This window comes from Centroberyx affinis, unplaced genomic scaffold, assembly GCF_046629955.1.
Source record: "Centroberyx affinis isolate AG114_WGS23_722 - 3 ecotype Tasmania unplaced genomic scaffold, CSIRO-AGI_Caff_v1 ptg000401l_1, whole genome shotgun sequence".
In the NCBI taxonomy this organism is placed as follows: domain Eukaryota; kingdom Metazoa; phylum Chordata; class Actinopteri; order Beryciformes; family Berycidae; genus Centroberyx; species Centroberyx affinis.
The window spans coordinates 65,001-71,657 of NW_027279069.1; the positions used below are offsets into that span (position 1 = coordinate 65,001).

At 48.1% G+C, this 6,657-nt stretch overlaps 1 protein-coding gene across 2 annotated transcripts in view; it reads right to left on the reverse strand.

The window, feature by feature from the left end:
• The window catches only part of glis2b (GLIS family zinc finger 2b), a 24,883-nt gene extending 18,226 nt beyond the window's left edge, over positions 1–6,657 (reverse strand). The window contains exon 1 of one of the 2 annotated variants that reach the window (XM_071516423.1): positions 5,856–6,657. The gene's annotated coding sequence lies outside the window, so the exon portion shown is untranslated. Of the gene's footprint in view, positions 1–5,850 lie in introns of both variants that reach the window. The other variant, XM_071516422.1, reaches the window with a different exon arrangement.

Below are 6,657 nucleotides of genomic sequence, written 5' to 3' on the forward strand. Positions count from 1 at the left end.
GTAAGACAAGGTCAACATGACAGTCTTTTCTCTCTTCTCTTTCTCTCCCTTTATCACTCTCCCTCTCCTTTTCTCTCTGCATTTCTGTGTTTTAGCTCAGCTGAGTGACAGGCTCCACCCTAAAGCTTTCATCTTTTGCTGCCTCCATCCAAGAGAGAAACAGAGAGAGGAAGGCAGAAAAGAGAGACAGATGCAGAAGGACAGATGGAGGGAGACAGAGAGAGATGGCGAGAGACAGAGATGAGCATAATGCCGTAAAATGGAGTAGCACTAAACTCTTGATTTAAATTTTGCTGGCATGTCCGATTTGTGCGATCTGTTGGAAACAAGCGTCAGAAAAAAACAGCTCTGGAGACAGATTCTTCTTATATTTGGCAAAACACACTGAACGGCAAGGTCTAATAAATGTGCCATGGATGAACAGAATAATTTATTGACAGCCTTGGAAAGAATGAACCTAAGAGAGGATCTCAATTAGTGTTGAAGGTCAGAGCAATACTCGTGCCCTTACACACTCGTCTGCCCCGAATCAATAGAATCAATTAAGGAATAGCCAAGCTCGCTCTGACTGACAGGACCATTTATTGAGACCCGAACAAACAAGCAACAAGGACGCTAAGAAGCAATCAGACCCAGAAACAGAGAGACTGGCTGCGTTAAGATAGTGCCTGGTCAATATTCAAGATGGCCACTGTAAGTCAATTATCACAACTTGTAGATGCCAAATAAAACCTGAGAGGCTGAACACTATTTTGCGAAGGCATCTAAGGTCATAATAAGACTTTATTTCATAAAATGTAACCTCAAAGGTATAAGACGTTTCCAAATTACATAAGGCTCCCTCATAAGAAGAAAACAGCTACGGTACATATGAATTAAATTAGTGCTGGCAACATCTCCACAACACCACAGAGAAGGTAAACAGTTACAGGCCAAACTTTTCTCTCTCTCTCCCTCTCTCTCTCTCTCCTTCTCTCTCTCTCTTGCTCTCTCTCTCTGCATGTATAAGATGGAGAACGTCTTATATAATGTAAGCGCTGGTTATGAAGCTAGGGGCTCATGGAAAGTGGGAGAGGAAAATGCAAGGGAGGGAGGGAGGGAGGGAGGGAGGGAGGGAAAGAGGGAACAGAAGCAGAGTTAAAAGCAAGGAGATGGAGTCCCAGGGAGTCGGGGATGGATGGATGGAGGGAGGGAGGGAGGGAGGGGTGAAGGGGCAAAGTCTGGAAGCTAGCTGACAGGACTGGATATGCCCAGACAGAGAGCCAGGCCCAGGCCCAGACTTGAGAGCCTCATTTGAGTCTCAGAAATGCCTCACCCCTCTCTCCCTCGTCCCCTTCTTGAAAAAAAAAACAAAAAAACCCCACATCATTCCCTCTCCCTTTCTCTCCACCCTGCATGTTATTCCTCACCCTTACTTACAAGCAGACCCCCCCTTGTCCGTCTCCTCCCTGTCTTTCTCTTCAAACAAGCAAACACAGACATACATACCTTAGTCATATTGAACTGCTGCAGCGCTATTGTGGGTATACTAGAGAATCCAGGGTGTTCGCCAAGCAAGTAAATAATAATACAAACCAGCTGTGGCTCCACTTTAACTGCAGCGCTGTGAGCATATTACTGTACAACTCACAGCTCCCTGAACAGAGCTCCCAGATATCTTAAAGGCTCCAGCAAGGTCCACATTTACTATCAGCAGGGAGTTAAATATTAAGTATGGTAGAAAGTAACCTAAAATGGACTTTGTGAAAACAAGCTCTCTTCTATCCCCTCCACCCCCATTCTGACAACTCCTTTACATTGCTGTTTTTCTTTCATGTTTTGGCTTCGCTCCTGTATTCTTTCTTTAACTTTTCCTCATCAAGTGTGCCCTGCCCCAGACATGGTCTGTGTATTGTCTGAAGGGTTCTGCCTGCTGAAATTCTCTCACGCTAGAAACATTGAGCAGGGAGCGCAGAAGGAGCATTAAAGAGAAAGAGAAAGGGTGAGGGAGAGAGAAGAGGTAGGGTGGGGTAGCTGGAGTGAGGCACTGAGTTGTCTGTGTTTATTTTGGAAATGCGGGCCTGCAGACTCGCAGCACAGGAACTGACCCCTACACTCCACCATGGCAGATCCTCGCCCAAAGAGTGAGAGTCCTGCTCTCATCTGGGATGTCCCACACAGGTGATTTGAACAGGGGTAGACCATATACCCCTGAGGGGGCATTTTAACCCACCCTGGGGGCCGAAGAATGGTCTGTTCCAGGAGGAAACGGTGAGGCCGTGAGGTGATTAGTGGTTACAGTTTAACTGGAGAAAAATGCATGGTCCGTGAGCCCAGCCAGCCAGAGAGCAAGGCGGAATGCACTGGTCTCCTTCGGCTGCGATGTCAGTGTGAGTCAGGCTTCTCTGGGCTCTGTATCCGCTCTGTTTCTCCTAAATGTATGGGTCCAGGAGTCTGGCCATCACCCCACACAGACACATCACACTGCAGCACTCCAAACTATGAATGTGTCACCTCCACTGCTCCACACATGGCAATTATTAGTGAGATATTTGGTGGAAAAAATGTAAGAGTCTGGACTGTAATGATATCATCATGCAGAGCTGAGAGTATCGTTTACCTTTTTTTTAAAATTCAAGCTTAACTGTTAGTTGGGTTTAACTAGCCTATTTAATAAGCTCTATTTCCACCGAGAGAGAAACTAGTTTACATATGGTGCCGGGCCAGCCTTATGATCTTCACTTGTTCAGCCATCATCACCATTCAACACTTCAGCTCACTTCCAGAAGGATGCACAGTGACAAAGAATTCACCAACATCTCCAGAGAAATTACAGAGCAGCAGCTGGAATTAGCACTAACAGGTGGTTTGGGAACCTGAATGATAATAGTCTGTTGGTATTGCAGCACAGGTATAATATAGCTGATGAAAGGTAAATTGTTGACACACACACAAACATAGCGACTCACCACCTGAGACAGACACACAAATACAAATCCTTTTTTAACAGGATTTTAAAGACCTTATCAAAATCTCACCATGACACCACATTCTACCCCTTCCCCACTGAGGAGACATATGGCTGCATCTGCGAAGACATATCTCTTCTGGCATTTACAACAGTATCCAGCCCAAACAAAGGTCAAGAGCTGGGATGTGCAACTCCATTCAGCATGTCAGAGAAATGGCATACCATAATAGCGGTCATATTTCAGCGGCGGTAGCAGCCCAGTGGATCACAGAACAGTTCACCGGATTAACATCAATTGCTATGAAGCACTCGTCTGTAAGTGTAACCAGAGAAATCTGAATCTATGACTACAATTAAGTGGCTCTTATCCTTGTGAAGATAAATGCTAGTGCGTACGAGGTGCCTTGTCTCCACTGCGTGCCGCCCCATTCACTGACCACTGTAATCCCCCCCCCGCTGCTGAGTTGCCTTTCAGCTTGACCGTAATCCCCGGCAGCTATGGAACCCCACTGCGATATTAATTCAAAACACTCACACTCTCCCGCTGTAGCCTGTGCCTCTTACACTCCATCCACTTAATGGTAGCAATACTATTCCTCCTAAAAGTTTTTTTCTCCCGGTGGCAAAGATATTTCATTGGTACCATGACCGGCTGACAACACTGTGTGAAGAACAACAGAACTTGGTCGCCTTGTCTTAGATTTCAGATGGGACTTTAGGATTCTTTGCGGTATCATACTCCGCTGTGTCTTAATTAAGAATCAATCGAACACACCTCTCTTGATTTCAGATGTGGTGGGCCTTTATTGGTCGGGTCCAAGACGTTAAGTACCAGCACACTGTGGGTTCCCACCATCCCTCTACCACATGCCTCGTGGTTGCTCTGTGACGCAGGAATATGCCATTAGGGTCCACCTTTTCCACCATAAAGCAGCTGCCTTTCCCTCACATGGCTCGGGGACCTCAGGGGTATGATGTCACACAGTTGCGGTGCAGGGCAGGATCTCAAGACACAGGAAAATGCTGGGGGCACGGGGCGTGGGGCTGTGGGGCTGTGGGAAGGGTTAGGGGGTGCCACCCACGCCCATAAGGGGCATCCTGCAAGCCCAAATGAAACCCTTTTGATTTCTATTTCAGAGACTGGCACGCTGGAAAGCCTTTATGGTACATCCACTAGCATACTAATTACTGGAGCAGATGAAGCCTGCTCAGTCATGGGGGAGCTGGTTAGTGTCAAACCTGTAGCTCCAACCAGGAATGTACCAAACCTGTGCGCAAACTGTTGCTCCCAGCAGCTGTCCAAGAATCTACATCTGGCCAAGCATGCAGTAAGGACGAGAATATGTCCAGCACAACAGGCTGCCTACACACACACACACACACATCCTGAATGTGTGAGTGTGGAATGCCACCACAGGGATGCACAGCTGGACCCCACTGGACATCTGGCCTTATGGTGAAGCTGACAGCCTTTGGAGTGCAGCGGTTAAGTACTGTGTGAGAGAGGACTTGCCTAAATAACCAGTGTGCTGGTGGTGATAGATGCCTCTCCATTTGGCCCCAATCTTTCTGTCGGATGGATATTATGGTTGACCTGCGGGTGAACTGATCATCAGCTGATTGGATAAACAAAGCGGCGGGCCGTGGATGTGACGAACACCTGGAACACGGCGGTGCTCACAGTTCAGAGCGGGGTTATGGATTAAATAGCAGGGGCCTGGATGAGGGAGGGAAGGGAGAGTCAAAGTCCTCCTCCCTCTGCAGAGTAGTTAGTAAGCCTGTGCCGCCTCTCTCACTGTTCCTCTTCCCCACATACTTGGAGAGAGGTCCAGTGGGCCCATAGCCAGGCCTCCTCCAGTCTCATATGCTCATTATCTGTGTGACACACAAAGTTCCTCTCATACACACACACATTATACTGTTTATACAGTACCCCCAACACCTTCAAAATATACAGCCGGCCTACTTGGTTCCAAAATACAACTGCAGCCCCTTGAGTGTGCCTCGATTGGTATTGTGGCCTAATGCTTTTTAATGATCAGGCCTTATTCCACTCTAGCACAGGGCTTGTTAGGTCTGCCTTGGCAGGGCTCAGCTCTTTCCCCTGGCGTCGTCTGGGACAATGGGCCCATGGGAGGCAGCCAATGGGGAGAGGCTCCATCCCAAACCCGGTCCCAATGTGCACACAATTAGGCTTAGGGACAGTGGAATTGCTTAATTGGAGGAAAATAGCTCTTTATCTAGGCCCCTGCCTGCGCTCATCGTTGCCCCCTGCACTATATGCTTGGCCTCAACTAACTTTGAATCGGTTGTTTGCTGTATGATGATCACGACAGGAGGTCATAGTTTACCCACCTTTTTATTTACCACTACATCACTGAAAATAAATCACTGTCAGTGGGCTGTAGACGTTGAACTCTTTATCTGATGTTGTGACAGAACATCAGAGAGCTCGGTGCAAGCCTGCATCTTGCACAACAGCTGGCTGGGCTGCGATGAACGCCCCTATATAGGGCAGGATTTCTGATACTGCTCTAAAAAATATCTCGCAGGGGGGAGCGCTAGTTTTGCTAGGATGCAGACACGCGGAAAGGTCGCCCCCATGTTGAAATGGGTATTGACACGGTGTCTGCGTAAATTGTACAAACGCCGATGGGGGCACGTCCGCCACGGCCGGCCTTGGATATGACAGTCTGGGGGAGTCCAGGCTGCAGGATGACGGCGCACCGCTGGAGACTCAGAAAATAGGTCACTGCCCGGCTTGAACTCGTACCATTTTTTACATTGCAGCAATGCACAGGGATATACAGTGCATGGACGCATTTGGCATGCATGACAATACAGACACAGTATAGCAGGGAGTGGGATGCAAGGGAGGGTTGTTTCGGGGTAAGGCTTACCTTACAGGGGAAAATGCCGTGGATTTGGCCGAGATATCTCCGACTTGTTCCCCCCTTTCCCGGCGCAAACTTCGCACGCCAAGTCCTTAAGCTGAAACGCCGTCGGTGTCAAATGACTCCTCGTCAATTTGTTGCCTTTTCTTCGATAAAAATGAAACACAGAGCTGACACGTCTTGAGAAAATATTACTAGGTGTCTGGAGAGGCGGTCCGTTCCCAGACCATTGTCAGTATTATTTCTAAGCATGGAAAAGAAAACATAAGCTAAAATGCAGGCGTTTATGGCAGCTATTCTACATTAAGGATGGTCTATGAGATGACAGCCTTGTCTGTTGCTGTGGAATGATATTTTATATGTTATCATGCCACCAGAAACCCGTCAAAAAAGTGTAAACACCCAAATGCGTAGTATTCACTGTTCCCGCTGAGAAAAATGAAGACCACTGGTTGTGTTGTGCATCAAAAACGCACTGATGATTTCTTCTTAGATTCAAAGTGCATCGCTTAATGGCAACGCTGGTCAAGTGGGGGGTTTCCTATGGGTGGTCGGTCGTCCTCCTAGGGGGGTAGGAGGGCAGTTCAGACCAGAGGGATGTCACGAAGTGGTGGGTAGGGCGGGTTGACGGCGGGGTGGTGCTGGGGTGGCGGGGGGTCGTCTCCTTCTTCTCCGGTGCTTTTCCAGATGCCGAGGTGGTGGGGATGTTGTCTCTCTCTTGTATTGTTTTTTTTTTTAGTTATCCCTGTGTCTGTTCTCTCGTTCTTCTGAGCACTCGAGGAGACGCTGAGTGTTACGGTGGTCTCCCCCACG